This window comes from Prunus avium, chromosome 4, assembly GCF_965620075.1.
Source record: "Prunus avium chromosome 4, drPruAviu1.hap1.1, whole genome shotgun sequence".
Lineage (NCBI taxonomy): Eukaryota > Viridiplantae > Streptophyta > Magnoliopsida > Rosales > Rosaceae > Prunus > Prunus avium.
This window is the reverse complement of record NC_142287.1, coordinates 3,053,041-3,068,465: the sequence shown is the minus strand read 5'-3', so window position 1 is coordinate 3,068,465 and position 15,425 is coordinate 3,053,041. Positions and strand designations below refer to the sequence as shown.

Genomic DNA, 15,425 nt, shown 5'->3' with positions numbered 1-15,425 from the left:
TGGATGATTCCTCCAACCTGGATTATAACTTTGAGAGTATGGATCATTTCTTGGACCTTGGTTGTAGGAATTTACCAACTTAGCTTGCTCTTGCACAAATTCTGGATATCCAGCCCCAAGTGGACAAGCTGTGGTAGCATGGTCATGAGATTCACAAATGCTACACACTTCCTTCGGAGGGCTTCTTGAGTTTAATGCAAGAAGAGCATCTAGCTTTTGTTCCAGTTTTGAAATCTGCACACTAGAAGCATCATTAGAACCACTAATAACACGTTTACCTCTTGTATCCGTATGTTGGGTCTCCATTGCTATCTCCTCAAAGAGTTCGTACGTTTCTTCTGGAGTTTTGGTTTTAAAAGAACCACCTGCAAAATTGGTGACTATATTATGACTAGAAGGGGTTAGTCCTTTATAAAACATACGCATTTGAAGCTTCAATGGAATCCCATGATGAGGACATTGGTTGAGCAACCCATTGAATTTCTCTCATGCTTCACAAAACGATTCATCATCTTGCTGTGCAAATAACAAGATCTTGTCCCTAAGCATGTCGGTCTTTTGCGTGGAGAAGTATTTTTCCAGGAACTTCTTTTGAATGGCAGACCATGTAGTGAGTGAACCAGGCTTCAAAGAATTCAACCAATACTTCGCCTTATCCTTTAAAGTGTATGGAAACACTCTCATTCGAAGTTGATCTTCTGTCACACCTGTCAAGGGAAAAGAACTCACAACATTAAAAATATCCTTTATATGAGTCAATGGATCTTCATTAGGTAAACCATAAAAGGAAGGCAGCATATTAAGATGAGAAGATTTAAGCTCATAATTTCGAGCTACAGTGGGCAGCAAAATGCTTGAAGGAGATGCTGGAATTGTTGGGATATCAAGTTCTCCCATGAACTCAATGGCAGCCATCATTTCTTCTTCTTCTTGGTCTGAACTTGCTTCCGAATTTGAAAGTGAAGAACCGGGAAGTTCAGTGTGGAGAGCAAGACTTGTAAATGTAGCAAGAGCTTGCTCTTTTGCAGTTGACAACTCCCTTTCTAGACGATTCTGAATTTCAGAGGTCACTCGTCTGGGTTGCAATGATGGTCCTGCGTTCAAAGATCTAGAACGTTGGAACGAAGACCTCACTTGTTCAAGTAATGGATTTTTAGACATAAACTACCTGAAACAGAAAATTAGATTAATTAGAAACACTAAAAAGAATAGGGTAACCTTGGGCACATAACCAGGGAAGAACTTTCGTTCAGTCCCCGGCAACGGCGCCAAAATTTGTTGTTAATAATATGTTAACTCGCAATTGTACGGGGCAATTAGTAGTATAGCAAGACAAGTACGAGGTCGTACCCACGAAGACTGAGAAGTTCAAATTAGTTATGTACTTTAGATTACCAAATTCAAGAAGTTAGGAAGTTAAATCTAAAACAGAATTTAAAGCAAGAGTGAGTTTGAAAACAAATGCAGCAAGATTAAAATGAACTTTGAAGTGAGAATGCTTGTGATTATAGAAAGAAATGAACAAACTGAAATTGCAACGGAAAGCAAGTAAACAAAAGTAACAAAGGGTGGTTTTGAAAGTTAAAACACAGGTTTGGAGACTAGGGCATTCGATTCACCATAACAATTCAATTCTGGGTTATAAAGATTCAAGTAACAAGTCTAATTCAGATTCAAAGATTGATTCTAGCTAAAGTATGATTAGGCCATGGTGTTTGGTCCTAACCTTGTGTTCCTAATTCCCTAATTTGATCATTTGTTGTCTAACCTAAAATTAAGCATTAGGAACCCATTAAGCATAGAAGAACATTTTAAACAACCAAGTATGTATCTAATCCCTGTTGTCGAATGTCCATACATACTCTTCCTATTCATAGTTCAATTCGAATTAAAGCATGGTGTATACTCTTAATTCAAACCAAGATAGTTAACAAACAAGTTCTAATGGTGATCAATCATTCAAACAAGCATGTTAACTTATAAGCATAATGAATAAGAACATGAATCATGAATCAAACTTGAAACTCCAAACTTATAAACCCAGAATATTCATGTTAGGTTACATCGAAGCCCTAGTTATGGATTTAGCTACTCATAATGGAAAAGAGACTTGAACAGAAATGAGAAAACATAATGAATGCAATAAGAGTAGAAAAACCCTTTTTCTGAAGTTCTTGTGGTGTCCAAGGCTTCTCCAAGTGCTTCTCCACTTCTAATGCTTCTCCAAGAGCTTCCCCACTTCTAGAAAGATGTATGAAGGATATGGAGGTGATTTGGGATGAGTTTGAGTGAGTGGTGATGGCTAAGGAAGATGAAATTCGTAGGGAAATGGAAGAGAAGTTTGCTGGAGTTGTTTTGGTGATTGTTGGAGTGTTTGAGATTGTGAGAGTGTTTGAGGATGGTTGGAGTGAATTGTGGGGGTTGTGAACCTCAGGATTTGTTGTGTCTTGAATGTGGAATGGATGTGGTATTTATAGGGAGAGGGGAGTGATAAATCTGAATTCAATATGGCTAATGCATACAACACTTGCATTATAAAAGATGAATTGGTTGATGCACTTCACTAATGCATACAACACTTGCATTATAAAATCTGAATTGGTTGATGCACTTCAGCAATAAATCCCACCAGCAGCCCTAGCTCATCTTCATGTCACCATGACCAAGCTTCCAACCAGCTCATCCTGAGGTCAGCATGACCAGCAACTTCAAGGGCTTACAACTTGGGCTAGGCTGAATCAAATGAAGACTTTAAGATGTCCATTGTGAAGTTCAGAATGTGTATGATCCAACCACACAAGTATTGGCCCAATCCAAGTTCGGAGGAGGAAGTTAAGGCCGAAACAAATTGCTAACTCAGTTTGCTCGCTGACAAAATCCATCCTGAGCATGGTTCTGTGTTTGCTAGGTGACGGACGCCAGATTTATCCAATGGGGCTGAATTTTGGATATGTTATAGTACACACCCATTGGAACAACTTTCATGAAGAATGTTGCCTCATCCGAGCTATGTAGGTTGCTGAAACAAAGCTTTCAATATGACCTACGGAACTGGACTGGCAGGGGGCTGTAGCCAAAATGAGTTTGTCTTTAAGCTCTTCTTCTCTTCATCCAAATTAGGCCTTAACATGCATGAATTGCATGAATTATGCTCTCTTGCTCTTTTGGCCTACAAAACACACAAAGGGAGGCAAATAACTCAAAATTATAAGAAACTAAGCAAAAGAAGTAAGTAAATTGGGCATGTATATGTATGAAATTATGAGCTTAACAGCACTCAAGATGGAAGTAAGCATCTTTCCGACTAGCCAAGTCAGCAACAGAAGAGTTAAGCTCGGAATCCTTCTCAGCAAAGGAACTCTTCAGCTCGGATATCATCGCCCTCAAGTCAGACGTCTTCTTCTCATAGCGAGCCTGCTCAGAAGAAAGCTTGCAAACTAACTCGGCATTCTTCTTCTCCAACTCACTGAGCTGAGCAGAAGAGGGGGCAACAGCAGACGAATTTCGAATGGTCTCAGCAGCAAAAACAACTCCTTTTTGAAGCAGATGAAGTGTTGCTTCCCTTTGTTTTTCCAAGGAAAGACTTGAAAAGGTACCAAGATCACCAGCTTGACGGATTTGATCAACCAGCCCAGCACAAGCGGATGGACTTGATAGAAAGTGCGTCTTGAGCAGATCAGACACGCCTACATCCCCTGCAGGACTGGACTTGTCCACCTTGGGATCAGCCGCTGACGTTGCAGAAAAACCTCTCGCCCGAGCAGATGACTCTTTCGCTTTCTTAGCCTCTGCCAACCTCACTTCCAAAGGAATTGGTAGCGACGAATCAACTCCTCCATGCTCTCTTCGAGCCCAGCACCTGCACCAAGCCTGCGTCGCATCAGCTACAGCCCAGACCAGGTCGCTCCAAGCTTCAGCATGCACCACGAACCTGCAATTCATGCTCCAGCACGAACTCTCCAGCCTTTGTCAATATTGCCCACGAATTTGCAACTCATGCTGGACCACAACCTTGCTGCCAAAAATCAGAAAAAATATATATAAAATATATATTTGCTTGCTCGACTTACTTTGTGCACGGCAACTCCTCTCTCCAAGATCTTTCTCAAGCTAGAAGGTAGAGAAGTTAAGTTTGCGATGTGAGAAAGAGTGAAGAGAAGCCCTGTATTTATACAAGTTGGACAACCCGGGTCAAAAAGGAATCGCAAGCTCATTCCTACTGGGAATCCAACTCCAAGAACAGTCAGAAGCCTACTCTAATTGGGAACCTGATCTGCAAAAGGAGTCCAACTCGCAGAAGAAAGCCCAGATACAGTTGGAGAGTCCGAAAAAATAATTTCATCTCCTACATGCCACACAAGCGCCATGCAGAAGCTGGGGGGCATTTGTGGGAGCAAATATTTTCGTCTCCAATCATAGCACGCCACGTGGAAAAGAAGATTATCCCTTAAATTAATTAATTAAACCATTTATTGGGATAATTAATTAATCAGGATAATATCTTAGTTATATGGTATTATCTCATAATTAATAAAGATAATATCATTCATTGGGATATTATCATAATAAAGGGATATTATTTTATAATTAATGAGATAATATCAATAATTTGGTTATTATCTTATTAAAGGGATAATATCCTGATTATTAGATATTATCTTATAATTAACGAGATAATTCAGATATTATCAAGTCCGACTCGATCTCTACGAAACCCTAGCCCCGAGACTCCTATAAATATATGGGTTTATTCATCATTCAAGGTACATCTAAAATCCGAGAAAATACCCGAAGCTCTCTCTCCCTCTCCACTCTCCACTCTCCATATTTTCTCCACACGGCTCCGGCCACCACACACGGCTCCGGCCGCCCGGTTTACACCATTCAAACTCCGTACCCTTTGCTTAGCTATTGTTTTCCTAATATGGTGGGAGGAGTCATTTTGTGAGTTTTGAGTGAAATCTAATCGCTAGAAGTACGGGATACACCAACCAGTCCAATTAGGAACGAACTGCCGTTGAACTGGAATTGTCCAATTTCTCAAACCTGTTGATTTCGGATCGAGCCCAAAACCTGGGCAACAAGATAATATGGTGGGAGGGGTCATTTGGTGAGTTTTGGGTGAAATCCAATCGCTAGAAGTATGGAATACACCAACCACTCCAATTAGGAACGAACTGCCGTTGAACTTGAATTGTCCAATTTCTCACACCTATTGATTTCGGATCGAGCCCAAAACTTGGGCAACATCATAATATGGTGGGAGGAGTCATTTGGTGAGTTTTGAGTGAAATCCAATCGCTAGAAGTATGGAATACACCAACCAGTCCAATTAGGAACCAACTGCCGTTGAACTTGAATTGTCAAATTTCTCACATCTATTGATTTCGCATCGAGCCCCAAACTTGGGCAACATCATAATATGGTGGGAGGAGTCATTTGGTGAGTTTTGAGTGAAATCTAATCGCTAGAAGTATGGAATTCACCAACCACTCCAATTAGGAACGAACTGCCGTTGAACTTGAATTGTCCAATTTGGAACACCTATTGATTTCGGATCGAGCCCTAAACTTGGGCAACATCATAATATGGTGGGAGGAGTCATTTGGTGAGTTTTAAGCAAAATCCAATCGCTAGAAGTATGGAATACACCAACCACTCCAATTAGGAACGAACTGCCGTTGAACCTGAATTGTCCAATTTCTCACACCTATTAATTTCGGATCGAGCCCAAAACTTGGGCAACATGATAATATGGTGGGAGGGGTCGTTTGGTGAGTTTTGGGTGAAATCCAATCGCTAGAAGTATAGAATACACCAACCACTCCAATTAGGAACGAACTGCCGTTGAACTGAATTGTCCAATTTCTCACACCTATTGATTTCGGATCGAGCACAAAACTTGGGCAACATCATAATATGGTGGGAGGTGTCATTTGGTGAGTTTTGAGTGAAATCCAATCGCTAGAAGTATGGAATACACCAACCACTCCAATTAGGAACGAACTGCCGTTGAACTTGAATTGTCCAATTTCTCACACCTATTGAATTCGGATCGAGCCCAAAACTTGGGCAACATCATAATGTGGTGGGAGGAGTCATTTGGTCAGTTTTGAGTGAAATCCAACAGCTAGAAGTATGGAATACACCAACCACTCCAATTAGGAACGAACTGCCGTCGAACTTGAATTGTCCAATTTCTTTCACCTATTGATTTCGGATCGAGCCCAAAACTTGCGCAACATCATAATATGGTGGGAGGAGTCATTTGGTGATTTTTGAGTGAAATCCAATCGCTAGAAGTATGGAATACACCAACCACTCCAATTAGGAACGAACTGCCGTTGGACTTGAATTGTCCAATTTCTCACACCTATTGATTTCGGATCGAGCCCAAAACTTGGGCGACATGATAATATGGTGGGAGGGGTCATTTGGTGAGTTTTGGGTGAAATCCAATCGCTAGAAGTATGGAATACACCAACCACTCCAATTAGGAACGAACTGCCCTTGAACTTGAATTGTCCAATTTCTCACACCTATTGATTTCGGATCGAGCCCAAAACTTGGGCGACATGATAATATGGTGGGAGGGGTCATTTGGTGAGTTTTGGGTGAAATCCAATCGCTAGAAGTATGGAATACACCAACCACTCCAATTAGGAACGAACTGCCCTTGAACTTGAATTGTCCAATTTCTCACACCTATTGATTTTGGATCGAGCCCCAAACTTGGGCAACATCATAATATGGTGGGAGGAGTCATTTGGTGAGTTTCGAGTGAAATCCAATCGCTAGAAGTATGTAATACACCAACCACTCCAATTAGGAACGAACTGCCGTTGAACTTGAATTGTCCAATTTCTCAAACCTATTGATTTCGGATCGAGCCCAAAACTTGCGCAACATCATAATATGGTGGGAGGAGTCATTTGGTGATTTTTGAGTGAAATCCAATCGCTAGAAGTATGGAATACACCAACCACTCCAATTAGGAACGAACTGCCGTTGGACTTGAATTGTCCAATTTCTCACACCTATTGATTTCGGATCGAGCCCAAAACTTGGGCGACATGATAATATGGTGGGAGGGGTCATTTGGTGAGTTTTGGGTGAAATCCAATCGCTAGAAGTATGGAATACACCAACCACTCCAATTAGGAACGAACTGCCCTTGAACTTGAATTGTCCAATTTCTCACACCTATTGATTTCGGATCGAGCCCAAAACTTGGGCGACATGATAATATGGTGGGAGGGGTCATTTGGTGAGTTTTGGGTGAAATCCAATCGCTAGAAGTATGGAATACACCAACCACTCCAATTAGGAACGAACTGCCCTTGAACTTGAATTGTCCAATTTCTCACACCTATTGATTTTGGATCGAGCCCCAAACTTGGGCAACATCATAATATGGTGGGAGGAGTCATTTGGTGAGTTTCGAGTGAAATCCAATCGCTAGAAGTATGTAATACACCAACCACTCCAATTAGGAACGAACTGCCGTTGAACTTGAATTGTCCAATTTCTCAAACCTATTGATTTCGGATCGAGCCCAAAACTTGGGCAACATCATAATATGGTGGGAGGAGTCATTTCGTGAGTTTTGAGTGATATCCAATCGCTAGAAGTATGGAATACACCAACCACTCCAATTAGGAACGAACTGCCGTTGAACTTGAATTGTCCAATTTGATACACCTAATGATATCGGATCGAGCCCAAAACTTGGGCAACATCATAATATGGTGGGAGGAGTCATTTGGAGTGTTTTGAGTGAAATCCAATCGCTAGAAGTATGGAATACACCGACCACTACAATTAGGAACGAACTGCCGTTGAACTTGAATTGTCCAATTTCTCACACCTATTGATTTCGGATCGAGCCCAAAACTTGGGCAACATCATAATATGGTGGGTGGAGTCATTTGGTGATTTTTGAGTGAAATCCAATCGCTAGAAGTATGGAATACACCAACCACTCCAATTAGGAACGAACTGCCGTTGAACTTGAATTGTCCAATTTCTCACACCTATTGATTTCGGATCGAGCCCAAAACTTGGGCAACTTCATAATATGGTGGGAGGGGTCATTTGGTAAGTTTTTGGTGAAATCCAATCCCCAGAAGTATGGAATACACCAACCACTCCAATTAGGAACGAACTGCCGTTGAACATGAATTGTCCAATTTCTCACACCTATTGATTTCGGATCGGGCCCAAAACTTGGGCAACTTCTTAATATGGTGGGAGGAGTCATTTGGTGAGTTTTGAGTGAAATCCAATAGCTAGAAGTATGGAATACACCAACCACTCCAATTAGGAACGAACTGCCGTTGAACTTGAATTGTCCAATTTCTTTCACCTATTGATTTCTGATTGAGCCCAAAACATGGGCAACATTATAATATGGTGGGAGGAGTCATTTGGTGTGTTTTGAGCGAAATCCAGTTGCTAGAAGTATGGAATACACCAACCACTCCAATTCGGATCGAGCCCCAAACTTATGCAACATCATAATATGGTGGGAGGAGTCATTTGGTGGGTTTTGAGTGAAATCCAATCGCTAGAAGTATGGAATACACCTTGCGTCGATTCAACTGCACCAAAATGGATTCAGCTGCATCTTCAACTTGTGATACTCGCAAGTGCACGAGTCGTTCGCTAACATATGTAAGTGCGAACAAGAAAGAAAATAAAGAAAACAAGAAAGAAAGAAAAGAAAATAACTCAAGTAGATAAGTTCCCAAGTTCAATTAGATTAACGGATTGATTCTAGCTAAAGTATGATTAAGCCATTCTGTTTGGTCATAACCTTGTGTTCCTAATTCCCTAATTTGATCATTTGTTGTCTAACCTAAAATTAAGCATTAGGAACCCATTAAGCATAGAAGAACAATTTAAACAACCAAGCATGTATCTAATCCCTGTTGTCGAATGTCCATACATACTCTTCCTATTCATAGTTCAATTCGAATTAAAGCATGGTGTCTACTCTTAATTCAAACCAAGATAGCTAACATGCAAGCCTAAATGGTGATCAATCATTCAAACTAGCATATTAACTTATAAGCATAATGAATAAGAACAAAAACCATAATTGAAACTTGGAAACTAATTAAACTTGAATACTTAACCAACCACTCCAATTAGGAACGAACTGCCATTGAACTTGAATTGTCCAATTTCTCACACCTATTGATTTCGGATCGAGCCCCAAACTTGGGCAACATCATAATATGGTGGGAGGAGCCATTTGATGAGTTTTGAGTGAAATCCAATCGCTAGAAGTATGGAAAATACCAACCACTCCAATTCGGAACGAACTGCCGTTGAACTTGAATTGTCCAATTTCTCACACCTATTGATTTCAGATCGAGCCCAAAACATGGGCCACATCATAATATGGTGGGAGGAGTCTTTTGGTGAGTTTTGGGTGAAATCCAATAGCTAGAAGTATGGAATACAACAACCACTCCAAGTAGGAACGAACTGCCGTTGAACTTGAATTGTGCAATTTCTCACACCTATTGATTTCGGATCGAGCCCAAAACTTGGGCAACATCATAAAATCTAGGGAGGAGTCATTTGGTGAGTTTTGAGTGAAATCCAAACGCTAGAAGTATGGAATACACCAACCACTCCAATTAGGAACGAACTGCCGTTGAACTTGAATTGTCCAATTTCTTTCACCTATTGATTTCGGATCGAGCCCCAAACTTGGGCAACATCATAATATGGTTGGAGGAGTCATTTGGTGAATTTTGAGTGAAATCCAATCGCTAGAAGTACGGAATACACCAACCACTCCAATTTGGAACGAACTGCCGTTGAACTTGAATTGTCCAATCTGGAACACCTATTGATTTCTGATCGAGCCCAAAACTTGGGCAACATCATAATATGGTGGGAGGAGTCATTTAGTGAGTTTTGAGTGAAATCCAATAGCTAGAAGTATGGAATACACCAACCACTCCAATTAGGAACGAACTGCCGTTGAACTTGAATTGTCCAATTTCTCACACCAATTGATTTCGGATCGAGCCCCAAACTTGGGCAACATCATAATATGGTGGGAGGAGTCATTTGGTGAGTTTTGAGTGAAATCCAATCGCTAGAAGTACGGAATACACCACCCACTCCAATTAGGAATGAACTACCATTGAACTTGAATTGTCCAATTTCTCACAACTATTGATTTCCGATCGAACCCAAAACTTGGGCAACATGATAATATGGTGGGAGGTGTCATTTGGTGAGTTTTGAGTGAAATCCAATCGCTAGAAGTATGGAATTCACCAACCACTACAATTAGGAACGAACTGTCGTTGAACTTGAATTGTCCAATTTCTCACACCTATTGATTTCGGATCGAGCCCCAGTCTTGGGCAACATCATAATATGGTGGGGGGAGTCATTTGGTGAGTTTTGAGTGAAATCCAATCGCTAGAAGTATGGAATACACCAACCACTCCAATTAGGAACGTACTGCCGTTGAACTTGAGTTGTCCAATTTCTCACACCTATTGATTTCGAATCGAGCCCCAAACTTGGGCAACATCATAATATGGTGGGAGGAGTTATTTGGTGAGTTTTGAGTGAAATACAATCGCTAAAGTATGGAATACACCAACCACTCGAATTAGGAACGAACTGCCGTGGAACTTGAATTGTCCAATTTCTCACACCTATTGATTTCGGATCGAGCCCAAAACTTGGGCAACATCATAATATGGTGGGAGGAGTCATTTGGTGAGTTTTGAGTGAAATCCAATCGCTAGAAGTATGGATTACACCAACCACTCCAATTAGGAACGAACTGCCGTTGAACTTGAATTGTCTAATTTCTCACACCAATTGATTTCGGATGGACCCCAAAACTTGGGCAACAAGATAATATGGTGGGAGGGTGAGGTTTTGGTGAAATCCAATCGCTAGAAGTATGGAATACACCAACCACTCCAATTAGGAACGACCTGCCGTTGAACTTGAATTGTCCAATTTCTCAAACCAATTGATTTCGGATCGAGCCCCAAACCTGGGCCACATCATAATATGGTGGGAGGAGTCATTTGGTGAGTTTTGAGCGAAATCCAATCGCTAGAACTATGGAATACACCAACCACTCCAATTAGGAACGAACTGCCGTTGAACTTGAATTGTCCAATTTCTCACACCTATTGATTTCGGATCGAGCCCAAAACTTGGGCAACATGATAATATGGTGGGAGGTGTCATTTGGTGAGTTTTGAGTGAAATCCAATCGCTAGAAGTATGGAATTCACCAACCACTACAATTAGGAACGAACTGTCGTTGAACTTGAATTGTCCAATTTCTCACACCTATTGATTTCGGATCGAGCCCAAAACTTGGGCAACATGATAATATGGCGGGAGGGGTCATTTGGTGAGTTTTGTGTGAAATCCAATCGCTAGAAGTATGGAATACACCAACGACTCCAATTAGGAACAAGCTGCCGTTGAACTTGAATTGTCCAATTTTTCACACCTATTGATTTCGGATCGAGCCACAAACTTGGGCAACATCATAATATGGTGGGAGGAGTCATTTGGTGAGTTTGGAGTGAAATCCAATCGCTAGAAGTATGGAATACACCAACCACGCCAATTAGGAACGAACCGCCGTTGAACTTGAATTCTCCAATTTCTCACACCTATTGATTTCGGATCGAACCCAAAACTTGGGCAACATCATAATATGGTGGGAGGAGTCATTTGGTGAGTTTTGAGTGAAATCCAATCGCTAGAAGTATGGATTACACCAACCACTCCAATTAGGAACGAACTGCCGTTGAACTTGAGTTGTCCAATTTCTCACACCTATTGATTTCGAATCGAGCCCCAAACTTGGGCAACATCATAATATGGTGGGAGGAGTCATTTGGTGAGTTTTGAGTGAAATACAATCGCTAAAAGTATGGAATACACCAACCACTCGAATTAGGAACGAACTGCCGTGGAACTTGAATTGTCCAATTTCTCACACCTATTGATTTCGGATCGATCCCAAAACTTGGGCAACATCATAATATGGTGGGAGGAGTCATTTGGTGAGTTTTGAGTGAAATCCAATCGCTAGAAGTATGGATTACACCAACCACTCCAATTAGGAACGAACTGCCGTTGAACTTGAATTGTCTAATTTCTCACACCAATTGATTTCGGATCGACCCCAAAACTTGGGCAACAAGATAATATGGTGGGAGGGTGAGGTTTTGGTGAAATCCAATCGCTAGAACTATGGAATACACCAACCACTCCAATTAGGAACGAACTGCCGTTGAACTTGAATTGTCCAATTTCTCACACCTATTGATTTCGGATCGAGCCCAAAACTTGGGCAACATGATAATATGGTGGGAGGTGTCATTTGGTGAGTTTTGAGTGAAATCCAATCGCTAGAAGTATGGAATTCACCAACCACTCCAATTAGGAATGAAATGCCGTTGAACTTGAATTGTCCAATTTCTCACACCTATTGATTTCGGATGGAGCCCAAAACTTGGGCAACATCATAATATGGTGGGAAGAGTCATTTGGTGAGTTTTGAGTGAAATCCAATCGCTAGAAGTATGGATTACACCAACCACTCCAATTAGGAACGAACTGCCGTTGAACTTGGGTTGTCCAATTTCTCACACCTATTGATTTCGAATCGAGCCCCAAACTTGGGCAACATCATAATATGGTGGGAGGAGTCATTTGGTGAGTTTTGAGTGAAATACAATCGCTAAAAGTATGGAATACACCAACCACTCCAATTAGGAACGAACTGCCGTTGAACTTGAATTGTCCAATTTCTCACACCTATTGATTTCGGATCGAGCCCAAAACTTGGGCAACATGATAATATGGTGGGAGGTGTCATTTGGTGAGTTTTGAGTGAAATCCAATCGCTAGAAGTATGGAATTCACCAACCACTACAATTAGGAACGAACTGTCGTTGAACTTGAATTGTCCAATTTCTCACACCTATTGATTTCGGATCGAGCCCAAAACTTGGGCAACATGATAATATCGTGGGAGGGGTCATTTGGTGAGTTTTGAGTGAAATCCAATCGCTAGAAGTATGGAATTCTCCAACCACTACAATTAGGAACGAACTGTCGTTGAACTTGAATTGTCCAATTTCTCACACCTATTGATTTCGGATCGAGCCCAAAACTTGGGCAACATGATAATATCGTGGGAGGGGTCATTTAGTGAGTTTTGTGTGAAATCCAATCGCTAGAAGTATGGAATACACCAACCACTCCAATTAGGAACGAACTGCCGTTGAACTTGAATTGTCCAATTTGGAACACCTATTGATTTCGGATCGAGCACAAAACTTGGGCAACATCATAATACGGTGGGAGGAGTCCTTTGGTGAGTTTTGAGTGAAATCCAATCGCTAGAAGTATGGAATTCACCAACCACTCCAATTAGGAACGAACTGCCGTTGAACTTGAATTGTCCAATTTCTCACACCTGTTCTTTTCGGATCGAGCCCCAAACTTGGGCAACATCATAATATGGTGGGAGGAGTCATTTGGTGAGTTTTCAGTGAAATCCAATCGCTGGAAGTATGGAATACACCAACCACTCCAATTAGGAACGAACTGCCGTTGAACTTGAATTGTCCAATTTCTCACACCTATTGATATCGAATGGAGCCCAAAACTTGGGCAACATCATAATATGGTGGGAGGAGTCATTTGGTGAGTTTTGAGTGAAATCCAATCGGTAGAAGTACGGAATTCACCAACCACTCCAATTAGGAAAGAACTGTCGTTGAACTTGAATTGTTCAATTTCTCACACCTATTGATTTCGGATCGAGCCCCAGTCTTGGGCAACATCATAATATGGTGGGAGGAGTCATTTGGTGAGTTTTGAGTGAAATCCAATCGCTAGAAGTATGGAATACACCTACCACTCCAATTAGGAACGAACTGCCGTTGAACTTGAATTGTCCAATTTCTCACACCTATTGATTTCGGATCGAGCCCAAAACTTGGACAACATCATAATATGGTGGGAGGAGTCATTTGGTGAGTTTTGAGTGAAATCAAATTGCTAGAAGTATGGAATTCACCAACCACTCCAATTAGGAACGAACTGCCGTTGAACTTGAATTGTCCAATTTCTCACACCTATTGATTTCGGATCGAGCCTCAAACTTGGGCAACATCACAATATGGTGGGAGGAGTCAATTGGTGGGTTTTGAGTGAAATCCAATCGCTAGAAGTAGGGAATTCACCAACCACTCCAATTAGGAACGAACTGCCGTTGAACTTGAATTGTCCAATTTCTCACACCTATTGATTTCGGATCGAGCCCCAAAGTTGGGCAACATCATAATATGGTGGGAGGAGTCATTTGGTGACTTTTGAGTGAAATTCAATCGCTAGAAATATGGAATACACCAACCACTCCAATTAGGAACGAACTGCCGTTGAACTTGAATTGTCCAATTTCTCACACCTATTGATTTCGGATCGAGCCCCAGTCTTGGGCAACATCATAATATGGTGGGAGGAGTCATTTGGTGGGTTTTTAGTGAAATCGAATCGCTAAAATTATGGAATACACCAACCACTCCAATTAGGAATGAACTGCTGTTGAACTTGAATTGTCCAATTTCCCACACCTATTGATTTCAGATCGAGCCCCAAACTTCGGCAACATCATAATATGGTGGAGGGAGTCATTTGGTGAGTTTTGAGTGAAATCCAATCGCTAGAAGTATGGAATTCACCGACCACTCCAATTAGGAACGAACTGCCGTTGAACTTGAATTGTTCAATTTCTCACACCTATTGATTTCGGATAGAGCCCCAGTCTTGGGCAACAACATAATATGGTTGGAGGAGTCATTTGGTGAGTTTTGAGTGAAATCCAATCGCTAGAAGTATGGAATACACCAACCACTGCAATTAGGAACGAACTGCCGTGGAACTTGAATTGTCCAATTTCTCACACCTATTGATTTCGGATCGAGCCCCAGTCTTGGGCAACATCATAATATGGTGGGAGGTGTCATTTGGTGAGTTTTGAGTGAAATGAAATTGCTAGAAGTACGGAATTCACCAACCACTCCAATTAGGAACGAACTGCCGTTGAACTTGAATTGTCCAATTTCTCACACCTATTGATTTCGGATCGAGCCCAAAACTTGGACAACATCATAATATGGTGGGAGGAGTCATTTGGTGATTTTGAGTGAAATCAAATTGCTAGAAGTATGGAATTCACCAACCACTCCAATTAGGAACGAACTGCCGTTGAACTTGAATTGTCCAATTTCTCACACCTATTGATTTCGGATCGAGCCTCAAACTTGGGCAACATCACAATATGGTGGGAGGAGTCAATTGGTGGGTTTTGAGTGAAATCCAATCGCTAGAAGTAGGGAATTCAC

At 41.3% G+C, this 15,425-nt stretch overlaps 1 non-coding gene across 1 annotated transcript; it reads left to right on the top strand.

Moving 5' to 3' along the window:
- The first annotated feature begins 442 nt into the window (after positions 1-442).
- Positions 443-549, top strand: LOC148294703 (small nucleolar RNA R71). The gene has a single exon (XR_015835538.1). It is a non-coding gene; the product is annotated as a small nucleolar RNA R71 (small nucleolar RNA).
- The last annotated feature ends 14,876 nt before the right edge of the window (positions 550-15,425 follow it).